Below are 23,059 nucleotides of genomic sequence, written 5' to 3'. Positions count from 1 at the left end.
AAACAAAAATAATTTTAACAAGTAAAATATCCACAAAATCAACAGCAAACATAATATTTAAGGTTGAAGTATTAAAAACATAATTTATTTAGGTATATGTTAATAGTTATTGCACACTGAATATAATCTACAATTTACTGGCTACAATGTCTAGAGAAAAGTATTATCACCTTTTCTTTTCAACATTGCACTGAGGATCCTAGTCAGTAATGGAAGTCAAAACAATAAAGTCATAAGGACTGGAAAGGAAAATGTGATCTATAGATAGACTACTCAAAATAATTTAAAGATAAATCATGGAACTAAGTACAAATTTCAGCAAGGTGGCTGGATATAAAAATATCCATACAAAACCAAGTTAGGTTTCTATATACTAAACTAACAGGAAAATATATAACTTTTAATATATTTACAAGTATACCAAAATATAAATTATACTTACTAGAAATCTACCTTCATGAAAAAATTATAAAACTTTATTGTAAAAGACTAAATATTTAAATTATGGTATTATGGACTAAATTATGTTCCCTCTCCAAATTACTGTGTGGAATCCCTATTCCCTAATGTAACTGTTTTTAACACAGGGACATTAAAAACAAATTAAGATTAGATAAGATCATAGGGGTGAGACCAGGATACCATAGGACTGGCATCCTTGTAAGAAGGAAAAAATCTCAAAAACCTATATCTCTCACTTGTTCTCTCTCTCCCTCTGGGCATCCACATAGCGAAAAGGCCCTGTGAAGACAAAGCAAGAAGATGGCTGCCTGCAAGGCAGGAAGAAAGGCCTCACCAGAAAGCAGTCCTGATGGCCCCTTGATCTGGGATTTCCAGCCTCCAGACTGTGAGAAAATAAGCAGCCAAAACTGGTGGTATTTTGTCATGGCAGCCTGGGAAGACTAATACAGGTGAGATACAACATGTTTATGGATCAGAAGACTGAAAAGCATAAAGATACTAAATCTCCCCAGAATTATCTGTAGAGTTACTCTTTCCTTGAATGTTCAACTCAATTGTTTGTTGAGTCCCCTCTATGCACTAAGCATGTTTCCCAGGTGGCACAGTCGTAAAGAATCAGTCTGCCAATGCAGGGGACACAGAATCCACGGGATCTATCCCTGGGTTGGGAAGGTCCCCTGGAGTAGAAAATTTAATCATAATTTGATATTAACGTCAGTTCAGTTCAGTTCAGTTCAGTCGCTCAGCCGTGTCCGACTCTTTGCGAGCCCATGAATCGCAGCACGCCAGGCCTCCCTGTCCATCACCAACTCCCAGAGTTCACTCAGACTCACGTCCATTGAGTAGGTGATGCCATCCAGCCATCTCATCCTCAGTCATCCCCTTTTCCTCCTGCCCCCAATCCCTCCCATCATCAGAGTATTTTCCAATGAGTCAACTGTTTGCATGAGGTGGCCAAAGTACTGGAGTTTCAGCTTTAGCATCATTCCTTCAAAAGAACATCCAGGGCTGATTTCCTTTAGAATGGACTGGTTGCATCTCCTTGCAGTCCAAGGGACTCTCAAAGTCTTCTCCAACACCACAGTTCAAAAGCATCAATTCTTCAGCGCTCAGCTTTCTTCACAGTCCAACTCTCACCTGACCACTGGAAAAACCATAGCCTTGACTAGATGGACTTTTGTTGGCAAAGTAATGTCTCTGCTTTTGAATATGCTATCTAGGTTGGTCATAACTTTTCTTCCAAGGAGTAAGCGTCTTTTAATTTCATGGCTGCAGTCACCATCTGGAGTGATTTTGGAGCCCCCAAAAATAAAGTCTGACACTGTTTCCACTGTTTCCCCATCTATTTCCCATGAAGTGATGGGACCAGATGCCATGATCTTAGTTTTCTGAATGTTGAGCTTAAGTCACCTTTTTCACTCTCTTCTTTCACTTTCATCAAGAGGTTTTTAGTTCCTCTTCATTTTCTGCCATAAAGCTGGTGTCATCTGCACATCTGAGGTTATTGATATTTCTCCCAGCAATCTTGATTCCAGGTTGTGCTTCTTCCAGCCCAGAGTTTCTTATGATGTACTCTGCATATACGTTGTATAAGCAGGGTGACAATATACAGCCTTGACATACTGCTTTTCCAATTTGGAACCAGTCTGTTTTTCCATGTCCAGTTCTGAATGTTGCTTCCTGACCTGCATAAAAGCAAAGGAGAAAAGGAAAGATATAAGCATCTGAATGCAGAGTTCCAAAGAATAGCAATGAGAGATAAGAAAGCCTTCCTCAGTGAGCAATGCAAAGAAATAGAGGAAAACAACAGAATGGGAAAGACTAGAGATCTCTTCAAGAAAATTAGAGACACCAAGGGAACATTTTATGCAAAGATGGGCTCGATAAAGGACAGAAATGGTATGGATCTAACAGAAGCAGAAGATATTAAGAAGAGGTGGCAAGAATACACAGAAGAACTGTACAAAATAGATCTTCATGACCAAGATAATCACGATGGTATGATCACTCACCTACAGCCAGACATCCTGGAATGTGAAGTCAGGTGGGCCTTAGAAAGCATCACTATGAACAAAGCTAGTGGAGGTGATTGAATTCCAGTTGAGCTATTTCAAATCCTGAAAGATGATGCTGTGAATGTGCTCCACTCAATATGCCAGCAAATTTGGAAAACTCAGCAGTGACCACAGGACTGGAAGAGGTCAGTTTTCATTCCAATCTCAAAGAAAGGCAATGCAAAAGAATGCTCATGCTACCTCACAATTGCACTCATCTCACATGCTAGTAAAGTAATGCTCAAAATTCTCCAAGCCAGGCTTCAGCAATACATGAACCTTGAACTTCCAGATGTTCAAGCTGGTTTTAGAAAAGGCAGAGGAACCAGAGGTCAAATTGCCAGCATCCAGTGGATCATGGATAAAGCAAGAGAGTTCCAGAAAAACATCTATTTCTGCTTTATTGACTATGCCAAAGCCTTTGATTCTGTGAATCACAATAAACTTTGGAAAATTTATTCAGTATGTCGATAAAACTGTGAAAACCAAAATATATATCTTTTAGGAGATAATAAAGACAAATGTCTGTAGAACCTTTGGTGGGAAAAGATACTTTTAGGAAGAACCCAGGAACTGCTAACCTACAGGAAAATATGTTTGAATCATACTAAATCAAAATTTCATTAAAAAGTATCTTCATGAAAAGTCTCCAGTAAGAGAATGAGAAGATAAAATTTAAACTGAAGAAGGGTGGCATTAGTAATACATATCACCCAAAAGGGGAATGTATCTAGTATATATAAAGAGCACCCATCAATCGATAAGAAAAAGACAAACACCCTAATGAAAAAATGGACAAGAGACTTGAACAGGCACTTCCCAAAAAAGGAAAGTTGAATGGCATACACACATCCTAAAAGATGTTCTATCTCAATAGAAAGTGGAAAATGCAAATTAAAACTGAAAGATGTCATTTCATATCCATCAAGGAGGCAAAAATGTCAGATTTAACATTATCCAGGTTGCTGAGGATGTGAAATAAATTTATACACTGCTGTTTGGAATATAAATTACTACAGATATTTGGAAAATAATTTAATATTACACAATAATTTTGAATGTGTGAATGAGCATTGGATTCAGCATTCCACTCCTAGGCATATACCCTAGAAAATGTCTTACCCCTGTCCACCAGAAGATACATATAAGAGCATTTGTATGAGCATTGTTTCTATGGGCAGAAAAAATAAACCAGAAACAGATCAAATGCCTGTCAACAGAAAAGGGTTAAATAAGTTGTGTTGTATCAATAAAATATACTGCAGCTACACAGTAACATGAATTATCTCACTGTCATAATATTAAGCAAAAAAGAAATGATGTTTAAGAAGTTAAGAAGTCACAGGAAAGTTCCTACAGCATAATTGCTTTATATAAGTTTCAAAAACAAACAAAAAGATCAGAGTTGTTTAAGGAAAAATATGAAAATCTGTAAAAAAAAAGTGGGTGACAGCACATATAGAATTCAGGATTCTGAGACTCTCTGAGTGGGCAAGAAAGGACATGAGTTGCTTCAATGTCACACTGGCAACATTGATATTAATGCAGGTTTTTGTTGTTTTCTTTAAATTGAATGGTAGGAATATGGAAAACTGCATTCATTACTTTTCTTCACCTTAAATTCCATTCAATATTTAATGAAAACAAACAGAGCTATCAGTGATCCTTTTTATATAAACAAAAATGTATGTATATATCTAGATATTGTACATATATAGATTTACCATTAAGTAAGTAAGTAAGTAAGTGAAAGTCATTCAGTCGTATCCGACTCTTTTCGACCCCATGGACTGCATAGTCCATGGAATTCTCTACGCCAGAATACTGCAGTGGGTAGCCTTTCCCTTCTCCAGGGGATCTTCCCAAACCAGGGATTGAACCCAGGTCTCCCGCATTGCAGGCAGATTCTTTTTACCAGTTGAGCCACAAGAGAAGCCCATTACCATTAAGAGAGAAGCAAACATTCCATTTTTAATTATGTGCTGTTAAACCCAGAATTTAAAATTTTCTATATCTCTATATGCATTATTATTATTATTTTTAGTCCATAACATGATTTGGTGGTCAAATTATAGGCCACTAAATATTAAAGCTTGTTCTTTCTAAAGAAAGAAAGACAAACAACCAAATACGTGTTATTAAGAAGAAATAAAAAGTAGGAATCAAAAGAACCACATCTGCCTAAGGAGAAGAAAGTCTCTGAGTACTCCAGAAACCTCCACCATTTTTTATCATCAAGCCATAAAGTGCTCAAAGGTACACAGTGTATCATTAGTAGTCCTTTGACTCTTTTAGGTACTGTAGACTCTTCTATTGCTTTGCACCAGAGCTGAATCTCAATACCTTCCTCTGAAATGTGATAGAAAGGCACAAGGGAGTAAGAGTGAGTGGGACAAAGAACCCCAGTTGCAGCCCAGCTGAGTCTTCACCTTTTGAACGTGTCTTTAGCTAGCCGAGTAAAAAATCATCGGCATGGAAGGGCAACCACTGACCTAGATGCTGTTGTCTATGAAAAGTTATTCGAGAGCTGTGTCGCCTTCTTTTTTTTTTTTTTAACTTTATTTTGCTTTACAATACTGTATTGGTTTTACCATAGCTGTCAAAGCCCTGCCAATGTGTGGCCAGTGGAGAGCATTTTGGAGGATAAGGGCAGAATATGATGCAAAAAGCCTTTTTAGCCAGATAGAAATGTGCCAAATAGTGAGAAGACAGCTTAGCTTGTTGTTGTGTGTTACTTCCAGGATCCCCTGAGAGGCCAAAGTCTAGCCAGACTATTGGTCACCAGCTCTGTGAAATGCTGCTGAGAAACTGTCACAGAATTAAAAAGGAATATAAAGTCAGAGCATCTGACTAGTGCTAGGAGTAAGAAGAGGATTGGACAATTGAATGTTTTGACTTCACAGGTCTCTTACTGGGCTGCTGATTTGAGTAGAAAAGGGGTTCACACACTTAGGTGAACATAACCAAAGTGAACAAACATCTACAGTTTATATCATCATTATCAAGAAGTAAAGTAGAATATTTACTACCACAAGAGTGGTGTGTTGTGTTACCACCATGTAGATGTGACCTTATTCTCTGAGCTTATATTTATACTCTTGGGTGATTTTTTTGTTTCTTGTTCATTGGCCTAGAGTTACATTAATTTTGATTGTGCCTCAAAACATCCGTGACAATATTTTAGTGTTGTTGATAGTCATATTTAAGTAGTGTACATGCCTTCTTTCTAAATGATATCTTGAACTCCTAGCCATAGTACAGAAGGCATTATTGCACTTCTGGCATTGGAAAGCATCATGGAGGATTGGAACAAAGGGAACTGGGGGATATCAGATTGATTGTTTTTTGCTGACTAAAATTAACATTTCATGTTGATGGTAAAGTCAAATATTTAATCTTTAGTTGTTAATACTTAAAACTCTGTTACAAAAATAAATCTATACTAGCCATGTAAAATGTATGTTCTAAAACCTAGGAATAACTCAATCTTACCCTTGCTAATACAGTTCCAACTCAATAGCGACTTTGAATTATAAATACAAAAGGAGTGTCAGTTCAGTTCAGTTGCTCAGTTGTGGCCATCTCCTTGTGACCCCATGAATTACAGCACGCCAGGCCTCCCTGTCCATCAACAACTCCCGGAGTTCACTCAGACTCATGTCCATCGAGTCCATGATGCCATCCAGCCATCTCATCCTCTGCCTTTCCCTTCTCATCCTGCCCCCAATCCCTCCAGCATCAGAGACTTTTCCAATGAATCAACTCTTTCTTCACATGAGGTGGCCAAAGTATTGGAGTTTAAACTTCTTTAGCATCATTCCATCCAAAGAACACCCAGGACTGATCTCCTTTAGAATAGACTGGTTGGATCTCCTTGAAGTCCAAGGGACTCTCAAAAGTCTTCTCCAACACCACAGTTCAAACGCATCAATTCTTTGGCGCTTGGCTTTCTTCACAGTCCCACTCTCACATCCATACATGACTACTGGAAAAACCATAGCCTTGACTAGACAAACCTTTGTTAGCAAAGTAATGTCTCTGCTTTCGAATATGCTATTTAGGTTGGTCATAACTTTCCTTCCAAGGAGTAAGCATCCTTTAATTTCATGGCTGCAGTCACCATCTACAGTGATTTGGGAGCCCAGAAAAATAAAGTCTGACACTGTTTCCACTGTTTCCTCATCTATTTCCCATGAAGTGATGGGACCAGATGCCATGATCTTCATTTTCTGAATGTTGAGCTTTAAGCCAACTTTTTCACTCTCCTCTTTCACTTTCATCAAGAGGCTTTTTAGTTCCTCTTCACTTTCTGCCATAAGGATGGTGTCATCTGCATATCTGAGGTTATTGATATTTCTCCCAGCAATCTTGATTCCAACTTGTGCTTCTTCCAGCCCAGTGTTTCTCATGATGTACTCTGCATATATTTTAAGTAAGCAGGGTGACAATATACAGCCTTGACATATTCCTTTTCCTATTTGGAACCAGTCTGTTGTTTCATGTCCAGTTCTAACTGTTGCTTCCTGACATGAATATAGATTTCTCAAGAGGCAGGTCAGGTGGTCTGGTATTCCCATCTCTTTCAGAATTTTCCACAGTTTATTGTAATCCACAGGATCAAAGGCTTTGTCATAGTCAGTAAAGCAGAAATAGATGTTTTCCTGGAACTCTCTTGCTTTTACCATGATCCAGCAGATGTTGGCAATTTGATCTCTGGTTCCTCTGCCTTTTCTAAAACCAGCTTGACCATCTGGAAGTTCACAGTTCACGTACTGCTGAAGCCTGGCTTGCAGAATTTTGAGCATCACTTTACTAGCGTGTGAGATGAGTGCAATTGTGTGGTAGTTTGAGCATTCTTTGGCATTGCCTTTCTTTGGGATTGGAATGCAAACTGACCTTTTCCAGTCCTGTGGCCACTGCTGAGTTTTCCAAAGTTGTTGGCATATTGAGTGTAGCACTTTCACAGCATCATCTTTTAGGATTTGAAATAGCTCAACTGGAATTCCATCATCTCCACTACCTTTCTTCATAGTGATGCTTTCTAAGGCCCACTTGACTTCACATTCCAGGATGTCTGGCTCTAGGAAAGAGATCACACCATCATGATTATCTTGGTCATGAAGATATTTTTCGACAGTTCTTCTGTGTATTCTTGCCACGTCTTCTTAATATCTTCTGCTTCTGTTAGGTCCATACCATTTCTGTCCTTTATCGAGCCCATCTTTGCATGAAATATTCCCTTGGTATCTCTAGTTTTCTTGAATAGATCTCTAATCTTTCCCATTCTGTTGTTTTCTTCTATTTCTTTGCATTGCTCACTGAGGAAGGCTTTCTTATCTCTCATTGCTATTCTTTGGAACTCTGCATTCAGATGCTTATATCTTTCCTTTTCTCCTTGGCTTTTTGCTTCTCTTCTTTTCACAGCTATTTCTATGGCCTCCCCAGACAGCCATTTTGCTTTCTTGCATTTCTCTTCCATGGGGATGGTCTTGATCCCTGTCTTCTGTACAATGTCACAAACCTCCGTCCATAGTTCATCAGGCGCTCTATCTATCAGATCTAGTCCCTTAAATCTCTTTCTCACTTCCACTGTATAATCATAAGGGATTTGATTTAGGTCTTACCTGAATGGTCTAGTTGTTTTCCCTACTTTCTTCAATTTAAGCAAAAGGAGTGTAGTGGCTCTATTAATATTTCAATAAGGTGAGGAATTTCATGTTAGAAACTGAACAAAGGGAGTTAGTATGAAGTCCTGCAAAAACAATGAGTGGAAAGAAAGGAAGCATGGCTCTTAATCTATTGGCAGCAGAGTTTTATCAGACATGATCTGCCAATAGACTGCATGGCCCATACGGTCATCCCCAAAATTGTTAACAGCTTTTAGCACAGGCTTTGTTCATTTTTGTTTTGTTTTTCATTTTTGCTTGTTTCTTTTTCTTCTTTCTTTATAATGAGTTTCAGACTTGTGATAGAATTTCAAGTGGAAATAGAATGAATTTTACAATGAATTATGTTGGCCTATAAAGCAGTTATTGGAGAAGACAATGGCAACCCACTCCAGTACTCTTGCCTGGAAAATCCCATGGATGGAGGAACCTGGTAGGCTGCAGTCCATGGGGTCACAAATCGGGCACGACTGGGCGACTTCACTTTCACTTTTCACTTTCATGCTTTGGAGAAGGAAATGGCAACTCACTCCATTGTTCTTGCCTGAAGAATCCCAGGGATCGGGGAGCCTGGTAGGCTGCCGTCTATGGGGTCACACAGAGTTGGACACGACTGAAGCGACTTAACAGTAGCAGCATAAAGCAGTAGATGTTGGTATTATAGTACTGTAAATGATATCCTATACCAGAGTGTGCTGTGTGAAGATCTATGTTGAGTGAGTCTTAGCTGAAGTCTGAGCTCAACAGAGAAGAGAGACAATAATAGATTAGCAAAGTTCAAGGGGGCAAGAATGGAAGGAATGTTGGCTAATATATTACTCATTCACAATTATCATATCATTTTTTTCCAACTGTGCATGGGCATTTTTCTTCCTTGCTGTCATTTTGGTTTAGCCTACCTGACAAAATACAAGTAAATGGTCTTTACAGTGGAAAAGGCAAAAACGACTATGATTTTGTTGGTGGCAAAAAGCTGTTAAGTAATAGTGGTTTGTCAATTTAAAGAGTTTGTGACTGACAAATTGGATATATTTGTATTACATAGTTATGCAGTCTTGACTCTTTAGGCTCATTCTTTTTACTTTTGTTCCTTTAAATGATATTGTAAATATTTACAGAAATATCCATAAGAAAATAACAAAAAGTGAGATTAACAAGATATAGTCCATGAGTTCTGTATAAATGACAACGGACAATACTGAAAACAAAATACCACTCTTCTCTCCTTTCCCCTCCCTCCCACCCCACCACTGCATATATTTTCATTTTAAAATATCAGACTCTTCTTAAATTGATATTCTCATTTTCACATTTCTCTACATGATTTCATAATGTCATATTAAAATCCACTTTAAAAACAGCTAAGAAAATAACAGTCAACCATGGAACTGCAGAATGGAAATTAGCACTGAAGTTAGAAAACCTGGTGTAAGTGTGATTTTCTAATTTACCAGCTGAGTAACTTTGCGAAGGTCGCATAACTTCTTTAATAACAAATTTCTGTAAAATTGTAAAGTCGTGATGAAGATAAATATGATAATGTGATATAGTCTGTGAAACATCTCAGATCGTTCCTGATACATACTAGGTACTTGAATGGTTTTTAATTTAAATAAAGTGCCTTTTTTTTTTTTTCTCAGAAATGCTTCTGCATAAAACAGTTGTTTGTAGTTCATAAATTTCCCAGCACTCACTGTAAGTCAAATGGTCAGAAATCAAATGATAGGAATAAGAAATATATATCATTTTCAAATTTCTGACTTAATATACTTAATAAAATAACAAATAAAATAAATAGAATAAAGTAATAGCCACAAAAATTCAAACTGATAAACCCATGACTTAAACAGAAGTTGAAGAAGGAAATGGCAACCCACTCCAGTACTCTTCCCTGGAAAATCCCATGGATGGAGGAGCCTGGTAGGCTACAGTCCCTGGGGTGGCTAAGAGTTAGATACAACTGAGCGACTTCACTTTCACTTTTCACTTTCATGCATTGGAGAAGGAAATGGCAACCCACTCCAGTATTCTTGCCTGGAGAATCCCAGGGACAGAAGAGCCTGGTGGGCTGCCATCTATGGGGTCGCACAGAGTTGGACATGACTGAGCGATTTAGCAGCAGCAGCAGCAGCAAATAGAAGTGGAATATTTATTTATTCTCGACTCTGTGTTTTCTGAGTCCAAAAAAACATTTGCTTTATTGACTATGCCAAAGACTTTCACTGTGGATCACAACAAATGCTGGAAAATTCTTCAAATGATAGGAATACCAGACCACCTGACCTGCCTCCTCAAAAATCTGTATGCAGGTCAGGAAGCAACAGTTAGAACTGGACATGGAACAACATACTGGTTCCAAATCAGGAAGGAGTATGTCAAGGCTATATATAATCACCCTGTTTATTTAATTTATATACAGAGTACATCATGAGAAATGCCGGGCTGGATGAAGCATAAGCTGGAATCAAGATTGCCAGGAGAAATACCAATAACCTCAGATATGCAGATGACAGCACCCTTATGACAGAAAGGTAAGAAGAACTAAAGAATTTCTTGATGAAAGTGAGAGAGGAGAGTGAAAAAGTTGGCTTAAAACCTAAGATCATGGCATCTGGTCCCATCACTTCATGGGAAATAGATGGGGAAACACTGGAAACAGTGTCAGACTTTATTTCTTTGGGCTCCAAAATCACTGCAGATGGTGAATGCTGCCATGAAATTAAAAGATACTTGCTCCTTGGAAGAAAATTTATGACCAACCTAGATAGCATATTAAACAGCAGAAACATTACTTTGCCAACAAGGGTCTGTCTAGTCAAAGTTATGGTTTTTCCAGTTGTCGTGTATGGGTGTGAGAGTTGGACTATAAAGAAAGCTGAGCACTGAATAATTAATGCTTCTGAACTGTGGTGTTGGAGAAGACTCTTGCAAGTCTCTTGGACTGCAAGGAGATCCAACCAGTCTCTCCTAAAGGAAATCAGTCCTGAATATTCATTGGAGGGACTGATGGTGAAGCTGAAACTCCAATACTTTGGCCACCTGATGCAAAGAACTGACTCATTGGAAAAGACCCTGATGCTGGGAAAGATTGAAGACAAGAGGAAAAGGGGACGACAGAGGATGAGATGGTTGGATGGCATCACTGACTCAATGGACATGAGTTTGAATAAATTCCAGGAGTTGGTGATAGACAGGGAAGCCTGCGATGCTGCAGTCCATAGGTCTGCACAGAGTCGGACATGACTGAGCAACTGAACTGAGGTGAAACTCTTTTTTTTTTTTTTAACTTTACAATACTGTATTGGTTTTGCCATACATTGACATGAATCCACCACAGGTGTACATGAGTTCCCAACCCTGAACCCCACTCCCTCCACCCTCCCCATATCATCTCTCTGGGTCATCCCAGTGCACCAGCCCCAAGCATCCTGTATCCTGTATCGAACCTAGACTAGCAATTCATTTCTTACATGATAGTATACAAGTTTCAATGCCATTCTCCCAAATCGTCCCACCATCTCCCTCTCCCACAGAGTCCAAAAGTCAAAAATTACTTATTGACTTGGTGGCTTTAGTTCTGCTATTTCTGTATTTTTTACATCTGGTAGAAACATTTTAGCTTGATATGACTTATTTAATCATAAATACTTGAAGCCCAAACTAAAATCATGTAGGAAAATGACATCAGTAAAATTGCAGAACAGGCCGCTCCATGCTCTTTCTCCCTCACAGAAACATCAACACATGGCAGAAAGTGTCAGAACCAACATTTTTAGTACTCTGGAAAACAGTCAAAGGTTTATAGTTGCCAAGAAAACACTGTATTTCTTAAATAGGCAATTTGAAAATGGTATGAAAGTTTTGTGGCATTTTTACCTGCCCTTGCCCAACCCCCAACCTTATATGCTGGCAGTTTTAAAGCAGTTCCAGCCTGTGTCCCACTATGGGAGTAGCCTTGTCCCTAGTTCTAGATGACACAGATCAGATATTATTTGAACATTATTTTGTGCATCTGTTCTAATATGTCCAAGGGCTTCCTTAAGGAATGATGTGAAGCACTATTTTCTCTTTCAACAAATTGTGAACACAGGCTGAAAAAGTTGGCAGAAATTGCTGAAAAGTGCTGTAAGGTGAACTCATAAGTGAATAATGTCTGAGACAAAAGATAACTGGTCCAAATATACAGTAGACACACACAAGGCCCAGTAAACCTGGTAAAGATTCTTTGAGAAATTAGGAAAATCAAAACCAATTGTGTATATGAGAGTATTTCACAAGCCACATACATGTCAAGGGCAGAGTGCGTACTCAAAAATAGTACAATAGACCCTTAGCTTTCACCTCAGATTGATTCCTATACTTGGTGAAAGACTGGCTGACTGTTGAGGGAATCCCTAAGCAAGAGAAATCTGCCAACACTGATAGAGGTGCTTACCTTTATATTTTGGTTTTGTTTGTTTGTTTGTTTCTTTTTTTTTTTTTTAAGATCTTGGGATTCAAGAAAATTTATGTCAAAAAGCATTAGTTGAACTTGAGCTAAAAGAATAAAGACTTCAGTTTTCAGACGTGACAATGAATATAGGGTTTGCAAAAAGAGTTTGGAAAAGTAGCTAAATAAATAGACTACTAAAGCCTGTAGCAACAACAGCAACAAAAACAAACCCTGGAGAATGGAGAGAATATGATTTTTATAGCACATTATAATATTTAAATGTATTCTTTTTGACAAAAATTCACAAGGCAGACAAAGAACAGGAACATTTGGCCCATTGAAAGTAACAAAATAAATTGATAAAAATCATCTCTTAGGAATATCAGACTTGCCATTAAAAGATTTTAAAATAACTGTCTTAAATATGCTCAAAGACCTAAAGTAAAACATGGTCCTCCCAAAACGAATGAAAGAAAATTGATGTATGACCAAAATGAGAACATCAAAACAGAGAATTTATAAAAAGGAATCAAATAAAAAAATTGTGGAGATGAAAAGTAGAGACAGTAACTGAAATTAAAGCTTCAGTGGAGAGGACTTTCCTGGTGGTCCAGTGGTTAAGAGTCTGCCTGCCAGTGGAGGCAAAACAGGTTCGATCCCTGGTCCCAAAAGATCCCACATGCCACAGGGCAACTAAACCCTCATGCCACAACTACTGAGCCCACATGCCTAGAGCTCATGCTCTGCAACAGGAAGCCACTGCAGTAAGAAGCCCATAACTAGAGAGTAGCCCTTTCTTGCTGCAATTAGAGATAGCCTACAGGAAGCAATGAAGACCCAGTACAGCCATAAAATAAACAAATAAAAATTTTAAAATTTTCAATGGAGGAATTAAAAGCAGATTTGAGCATACAGGAGAAAAATAACAGGATATTGAAGATAAGACAATTGGAATTATTGAGTTTGAGGACAATAAAGAATGAAGAAAAATAAGTAGAACTTAAATAAAATAAAATGAAGCAATTAAGGTGAATGAATGACAATAAAAATAACCTGTGGAACAGCAACATACATGTCAAATGAATGCACAGTATATACATCATGGAAGTCCCCAAAGGAGATATATTTCCACATCTTTCTATTTTGTAGAAGTATATACATATTTCAAGGTTAAAATAGGAAATCCTACTGTATGCTACAACTTAGATGAACCTTGAGGACATTAAGTGAAACAAGCCAGTAACAGAAGGATGAATATGACTTGATTAAAATTAAATCAAGTATATAAATTATTCAAAGTCATAGAAGAAGAATGTAGAATGGTAGTTGTCAAGGGGCTAGGACAGGAAACATTAGAAGTTTCTGTTTAATGGTTATAGACTTTCAGTCATACAAGATGAGGAAGTTCTAAAGATATATAGTAAACCAATGCACATATAGTTAATAATATTGTACACTTAAAACTTTGTTGATTTTTTAAAATATATTTTAATTGAAGTATAGTTGATTGACAATGTTCTGTTACTTTCTGCTTATATGTTTTCTTTTTAATTAACAACAAAAAATAGCAAGTGTTGGTGAAAAAGGTGAGAAATTGAAACCCTTATGTATTTCTGGTAGGAATATAAAATGGTATAGCAGCTGTAGAAGACAATATGGAAGTTCCTCAAATAGCTGTTCATAGAATTACCCTGTGACTCTGTAATACTCCTTTCATTACCCAAAGTAGTGAAAGCAGAATCTCAAAGAGATACTTGTACATCAGTGACACAGCATTATTCACAACAGCAAAAAGTTAGAAACAACCTATGTCCATCAACAGATGAATGGGTAAAATATGGCTACAAAGATACAACAGGATATTATTTAGCCATAAAAAAAAATTGAAACTTTGATACATGCCACAACATTGATAAATTTTGAAGACATGCTAACTTAAATTAACTAGACACAAAAAGACAAATATCTTATGAATCCACTTATATGTAGTATCTCAAATAGACACATTCACACAGATAGAAAATAGATTAGAGGTTACTAGGGCCTGGAGCAGGGTAGAATAGATATTTATGATTTAATTGCTATATGGTTTCTGTTTGGGATGATGAAAAATTTTTGAAATAGTGATGATAGCAAAACATTGTGAATGTAATTAATGCTACTGTATTGCACACTGAAAATGGTTAAAATGGCAAATTTTGTTATATTCTTTCATAGTTCAAGTGTTAATATGATATATAAAACAACAGAATTATACAATTTAGTGGGTATATTGCTTGAAAAATGAAAGTGAAAGTGAAGTCACTCAGTCGTGTCCAACTCTTTGCAACCCCGTGGACTATAGCCTACCAGTCTCCTCTGTCCATGGCATTTTCCAGTCAAGAGTACTGGAGTGGGTTGCCATTTCCTTCTCCAGGGGATCTTCCTGAACCAGGGATCAAACCCCTGCCTCCCACATTACAGGCAGATGCTTTACTGTCTGAGCCACCACAGCTAGCCACATATTGCTTAGTATGTGAATTATATCTCAAAAAAGCTGATATGAGATTTTACAATCTCTTTAATGGCAGAAAGTGAAGAGGAACTAAAGAGCCTCTTGATGAAGGTGAAAGCAGAGAGTGAAAACGCTAGCTTAAAGCTCAGCATTCAAAAAACGAAGATCATGGCATTGGGTCCCATCACTTCATGGCAAATCGATGGGAAAAATGCGGAAACAGTGTCAGATTTCATTTTGGGCTCTAAAAGCAATGCTGACAGTGACTGCAGCTACAAAATTAAAAGACACTTGCTCTTTGGAAGAATAGCTGTGACAAACCTAGACAGTTTATCAGAAAGCAGAGATATCAATTTGCTGACAAAGTTCCTTATAGTCAAAGCTATGGTTTATCCTGTAGTCATGTATGGATATGAGACTTGGACCATAAAGAATGCTGAGCACCAAAGAATTGATGCTTTCTAACTGTGGTGCTGGAGAAGACTCTTGAAAGTCCCTTGGACAGCAAGGAGATCAAACTAGTCAATCCTAAAGGAAATCAACCCTGAATATTCACTGAAAGGACTGGTGCTGAAGCTGAAGCTCTCATACTTTGGTCACCTTATGCAAAGAGCCAATTCATTGAAAAAGATCCTGATGCTGAAAAATATTGATTGTAGGAGGAGAAAGGGGCTACAGAGGATGAGGTGGTTGGATAGCATCACTGACTTGATGGACATGAATTTGAGCAGATTCCAGGATATAGTGAAGGACAGGGAAGCCTGATGTGCTGCAGTTCATGGGGTTGCAAAGAGTCAGACATGGTTTTGAAAATGAACAACAAGAATAACAAAATGTCTTTATTATTAACTAAGTATGTTTGTTTGTATATGTGTATAATGGTAGCAGTGGTGGGGATGTAGGGTTAAAATCTCTACATAAAGAACATGCATGTATGTCTAATTATAGAGAGGTAAATCATCATATGGGTTTTCCTGGTGGCTCAGCCATAAAGAATTCTCCTGCCAAACAGGAGATGTGGGTTTGATCCCTGGGTCATGAAGATCCTCTGGAGGAGGAAATGGCAACCCACTCCAGTATTCTTGCCTGGGAAATATCATGAATAGCAGACTCTGGTGAGCTATATAGTCCATAGGGTCACAAAGAGTTAGACATGACTTTACAACTAAACAACAAACCATCATATACTTTTAAACTATCTTAAAAACATTCTTAGTAAGTATGCCTTTATTTTATGAATAAAAAAGAACTTGTAAAACCACAAGATATTCTTCCACATAAAAACTGCCTCCTTATTTGTTGTATTTGAAAAGGTTTTAATGAATTCTACTAGTGATAATTTCTATACATCACATATTGTTGTAGTTAAACAATTTCCTCTTCAAAAAATTCATGAAATCTCACCTTGTAAGATTGGAACGATCTTAAGCATCATCCAATTGAACTTTGACTTAGCCCAGAATGGAATGATCTTAAGCATCATCCAATTGAACTTTGACTTAGCCCAGAAAGAGCTGAATTTATGTCAACATTAACTTTTGTTTGATCCTTTCTATCTCAAATATATTTAAAGCAATTTTCAAACTGCAAAATTTAAAGCTATCCAATAGCACACTCTACTATGTCTCTGTAGGGTGTAACAAAACCAGCTAGGGATATCCCCTAGGATTTTTAAATTTTGATTTGAGTTGTACAATACTGAGAGCAGTAATTAGTTGAGATCTAGTCAGTCTTCATTTCTTTCCATGATAATACCTGCAAGGGAATTTTATTTTAAGCTTCATAAATACAGTGCCTTATTCATTTAGGATAAACGAGTGAATGAAATTGTGATTCTATATACCTACAAACCAAGTACTGTTTGGTAAACTCAATGAGAGCAGGGACTCTAATTGCTTAAAGTTTAGATATTTAAACAAGTCTTTAAATAAAATTTATTGCAAAGCAAATTTACTTCCTGAAATATTTCTGCTGTCAGTTAATTATTACTTATTTTATTTGCATGCTACTATTGTTTTCTAGCCTTCTGCTCTAATGGTTCTCTGTATGTTCACTGCATTCTGACAATGAATTGAAGAGTGTGTGTTCAGGAGTGTGCATCAGATTGTGTGTGTTGTGTTTAAGGTGGATGTTGTTATCTATTGGGTGATTAGGTAGGAAGATAATATAAATTTATTTAAATTCAAAAAGACTTTATAGATCAAAGTCATGGACATCATTGATAAGAACATTACATATTTTTATTAATAGTTTTATATCTCCTATCACAGAGGCTCCTGTTAATGAAAATGTGTTCAATGGACCAGTAGCGTCATCATCTTCTGAAACTCATTAAAACTGCAGAATCTTGGGTGCCTCTCCACACCTGCTGAATCACAATCTGCATTTAATGAGATCCTAAGGTAATTCATATGCCCATGAAAGTATCAAAAAGTATTGATGTAAGCATATAGACTTTTACTAATTCAATTTTTTGAACAAACAACCTAACACTGAATGTTTTAAAGAAACACCTTATTTATTTCCTTAGGATTTTGTGGATGGTTAATTTCAGCTTAGTACATACAGCTGAGATTTGTTTCTCTGTTGTGTAAACTATATTTTCTTAAATATTTGTAGTTAGCTGAGGTTGATATCCTCATTCACGTGTCTAGCAGTTGTCTGCCTGTCACCAGGTATGATAAAGGAAGCTTGCTATGTGTTCATTATCAACCAGGTTCTTAACATGGTGATAGTTGCAGTGTTCTCTAGAGCATTAGGAACAGCAGTTTCCAAGCCTTGGCTTGTGTTATATCTGCTAATGTCCTGTTAATCAAATCAAGCCATGTGACCAAACTCAGATAAGTGCCAGCTCTTAATGAGAGGAACTATAAAAGTCTCATTGTAGAGAAGGATAGTGGTGACAGGGATGCAAAGAATCTGTGATCATTTTGTCATCTACTACAAGGACAAAATACCCAAACTCTCCTATTTTCTAATGAACATAAAAATAATCCACTAATGCTTTATTCTCTATCATGTAAGTAGACATAATTAAGGAAACTCAGGCAAGTGGACTAAGGCTACACTTATTCATTCATTCATTTATTAAAATCTTCATAGCCTTTTCCTTCTGATAGGCAAAGTAAAAGTAGCAGATCTCAGGTGTATAATAATCACATATTGTTCATTGACAGAGTAAATTTATAGATTAGAGATTGACTGATCTAGTAAACATATATATTGTAGATATGCAGGCTACATCTCTGATATAGTATCTCATATTAGATAGTAATTGAAGTTACTTGTAATAATATGCAGATGTAGTGTATATCCGTGTGTGCATCTGTATTTGCAATATGTAAGAATCTAAAAGATACTCAGACAAAAATCTGAGGAAGTCATAAATTGCCATGGTACACTTCCCCAGGGAAGACTGCTCAAGATCTAAAGATAGAGAATTTTTTAAAAATTATCCAATTTCCATTTACAGTTATTACAAAATATTGACTACATTCCCTGTATTGTACAATATATCCTTCAGCCTATCTTATACCCAGTAGTTTGTACCTCCCAATCTGCCACCTCTATATTGCCTCTTCTCCCTGCTCCCTACTGGTAACCACTAGTTTATTCTCTATATTTGTGTCTGTGTTTTTTTGGTTATCTTCACTCAGTTCAGTTCAGTCACTCAGTTGTGTGTCTGACTCTTTGCAACCCCATGGACTGCAGCACGCCAGGCCTCCTTGTCAATCACCAACTCCCAGAGTTTACTCAAACTCATGTCCACTGAGTCGGTGATGCCATCCAACCATCTCATCCTCTGTCATCCCCTTCTCCTTCTGCCTTTAATCTTTCCCAGCATCAGGGTCTTTTCATATGAGCCAGTTCTTCACATCTGGTGGCCAAATATTGGAGTTTCAGCTTCAGCATCAGTTCTTCCAATGAATATTCAGGACTGATTTCTTTTAGGATGGACTGGCTGGATCTCCTTGCTGTCCAAGGGACTCTCAAGAGTCTTCTCCATTCACTAGCTTGTTGTATATTTTAGATTCTACATATTAGTGATATCATACAATATTTGTCTTTTTACTTCTTTATCTATAGATTATAAAACTAACATTACTAACATCTGAAAGTACAGCAAAACCTTTAGTTAACCATGATGAAATAAACTTTAACTCTTTATTGTAATTATGCTATTCTGGCAATATTTCTGCCTAAAAGGCAAATATTAAAATATATGCACATGCTCATACTTAATACAAATAACTAGTATAGTATCTGGCACACTTAAGTATTCAATAATTGTTATTGAATGGACACATACCTTATATTTTAATAGATTTTCAAAAAAGTTTTTATATATGTGTCTAAATTAAAATTTATAATAAACATACAAGCGAGATGCAAGTGTATTTTTTCAAATTAAACAAAAGCATACCAGAGAGGTCTGAGAGTCTAAATACACTCAGTTCAGCCTCTTATACCATATCTTCAGATAATACAGGCATTTAGTTTATTGAGACAGAGAAACCGTAAGTCCTCCAATCATCAAAATTGTCAAAATATGTTGTCTATATGATTTGGCAAATGCACCAAAACGTGCAGACATATTGGAATAGTCTTCACCAAAAGTTTTTGGAGTTAAGATTATTTTCCTAAGAAATATTGAGTAGCCAGAATATTCTTAATAGATGAACATTTTGGCTAATAGAAGTTTTATTGTAGTTTACTAAAATTCTCTCTTACTCAACATTATGCCAAAATTATAGTCTCACTTATTAAAACACTCAAAAGAGTTGACCACATAGGTCAAAAGTGGGTTCTAAATTCATGTGATTTTCACTTTTCAACTAGCTTTTTTGTTAACCATCATAAAGTAATGTTTTCCTCCTCACTTCTGCTAACCTGACATAAGGAACTTTCCTTGATGATGAAAGGTTGTTTCTGAGCCACGAAAGATTCCAGGATTCTTAGCCTCCAGAGAAGAATTCAATCCAGGGCCAGAAACAAGGCTTGATCACTCAGAGCTTTTGTGTAATAAAGTTTTATTAAAGTGTAAAAGAGACAGAGAAAACTTCTGACATAGACATCCAAAGGGGGCAGAAAGAGTACCCCCCTGCTAGTCTTTAGCTGAATATTACATAGCTACTAGCAGTCTGCTAATTAAAGAAAGGAAATGTCTCTAACCTCAGAGAATGGCACCAGGTGAATCATCCGGACCATAAAAAAATTGACATGAATCTTGAAGAAAGGCAAATTTCCATACAAATATATAGTTTCATGGCAACCCACTCCAGTCCTCTTGCCTGGAGAATCCCATGGAGGGAGGAGCCTGGTAGGCTACAGTCCATAGGGTTGCAAAGAGTCAGACACGACTGAGTGACAAACTACTACTAAACTACTAACATAAATTAGGAGAACAATGTATGAGTATAACATTGGTTTGTCAAGTAGGTTCTGAGCCTTTAGGATTGACTTGAAGATAGAGTCTAGGGTAAATGCATAGTACATTAACATAGTTTAAGACAAACATTTCTATAAGAAAACTGCATTGGTTACCTCAAAGTTTGAGAAAAGTTAAGTTCAGGTGGAACCGGGTGTCATTATGGCAACACAAAATTTTAAGAGAAACCTCTTTTTATATTTGTATAGAGAAGGGAAAAAAAATATAACACTAGTTTGCTTCCTCCTACTGCTTAAGAGAGAGCTAAACAATGTTTGACATTTGCAGCCTATTTCCTGCATTTGGAGATGCAGCCTTCCTGCCTGTTACCCTCTCAATAAGTCATCCTCATAGTTGCTAGTCAATATTTATCCATGTTATATAATAAAATAATGAGAAAGATTAGAGTGAACAATATGTTGCCATAACTTAATGCATTTAGTTTGTGAAGTGAGAAAATTGTTTATGAGTAATATTCACACCTCTAGATTTTTACATGTTTTAAAACAAATCTTAAAAAATAATATATAAATATCATATTAAAAATAATTCACATCTCCCTTGTTTCTTTCTGTTTTGAAGGACCCAATACTTATGGTAAAAGACCAGATCTATGAGAGGATACACAGTAAATAGTATGCATCTAAGGAGTGATATCAATAACTTCAGATATACAGATGATACCACCCTTATGGCAGAAAGTGAAGAAAAAGTAAAAAGCCTCTTGATGAAAGTGAAAGAGGAGAATGAAAAAGTTGGCTTAAAGCTCAATATTCAGAAAATGAAGATCATGGCATCTGGTCCCATCACTTCATGGGAAATAGATGGGGAAACAGTAGAAACAGTGTCAGACTTTTTCTGAGGGGGCTCCAAAATCACTGCAGATGGTGATTGCAGCCATGAAATGAAAAGACGCTTACTCCTTGGAAAGAAAGTTATGACCAAACTAGAAAGCATATTAAAAAGCAGAGATATTACTTTGCTGACTAAGGTCCGTCTAGTCAAGGCTATGGTTTTTCCAGTGGTCATGTATGGATGTGAGAGTTGGACTGTGAAGAAAGCTGAGTGCTGAAGAATTGATGCTTTTGAACTGTGATGTTGGAGAAGATTCTTGACAGTCCCTTGGACTGCAAGGAAATCCAACAAATCCATTCTGAAGGAGATCAACCCTGGGATTTCTTTGGAAGGAATGATGCTAAAGCTGAAGCTCCAGTACTTTCGCCACTTCATGCAAAGAGTTGACTCATTGGAAAAGACTCTGATGCTGGGAGGGGTTGGGGGCAGGAGGAGAAGGGGACGACAAAGTATGAGATGGCTGCATGGCATTACTGACTCGATGGACATTGGTTTGGGTGAACTCCAGGAGTTGGTGATAGACAGGGAGGCCTAGAGTGCTGCAGTTCATGGTGTTGCAAAGAGTCGGACACGACTGAACTGAACTGAACTGAAGGAGTGTGGGCTAGGGAAACTTCCTCTGTGGTAAATGCCAACTTTTACTCAGAAGACTGGAACTTTTTCTGTAAAACTTCTCTGAAGGTAAGTTATCATTATGCAGAAATTTTACTGAATCGCTTAGCAGTCACTCAGTTTTCTGAACTAAGGCCACTGTCATCTATCTACCTGAATTCTCTTTAGTGCTTTTTATGTATCTGAATTCATAAAGACATACATGGAGTTTTGCTATATGTTTTAATAATGAATGATGATGTTGTGTTGTGATATTGTCATTTATATATATTTGGTCTTCATCTCAGTGTCTGGCACAGAACTCCTAAAAACCCCTTGAACTTAGGTCCTAAGTTTTGAGAGCAGTGAATGCGTCTTCTGTTATGTTAACAAGGTGTCTTTGGTTGCCAGGGAACCAACCTTGAAGGTTAGAGGGTTAGAATTTTCAGCCCTAGCAGTGACCTCAGGGAGGGAGAGAGGCTGAAGGTTGTATCAATTGCCAGTGGCTAATGAACTAGTAAATCATATGATGAAAACCTCAAAAGGACAGGGTTCAGAGAGCTTTTGGGTTGATGAACACATGGAGGTTCTGGGAGAGTGGTGTACCTGGAGAGGGCAGGGAAGCCGGCTCCTTTTGCATCTTTTCCATTGAGCTGTTTCTGAGTTACACCTTTTTAAATAATAAACTGGCGTTTTAGAAAATGAAAATTTTCTTTAATTTCTGTGAGCTGCTCTAGCAAATTAATTGAATCTGAGGAGGAAGTTGTGGGAACCAGTGATTTATAGCCAGTGGGTCAGATGTACAGGTAACAACCTGGACTTGCAAAGGGCATCTAAGTTCAAGGAGGGGTCATTGGAACCTCTAGTCTATAGCTAGTTTATCAGAAGCCCAAGGATTAACCTGGGCTTGCAATCAGTGCCATAAGTGGGGAGAGGTAGTCTTGTAGACTGAGCTTTTAACCTGTAAAATGTGACACAATCTCCAAGTAGATGTGTCAAAACTGAGTTTGACTGTAGGACACTGTGCTGCTGTTGGAGTATTGCTTGTTGGAGGTATGGGTAACCCATTTTCTCAGT

Source organism: Capricornis sumatraensis, chromosome X (genome assembly GCF_032405125.1).
Source record: "Capricornis sumatraensis isolate serow.1 chromosome X, serow.2, whole genome shotgun sequence".
Taxonomy (NCBI): Eukaryota; Metazoa; Chordata; class Mammalia; order Artiodactyla; family Bovidae; genus Capricornis; species Capricornis sumatraensis.
This window is presented reverse-complemented; position numbering follows the sequence as displayed.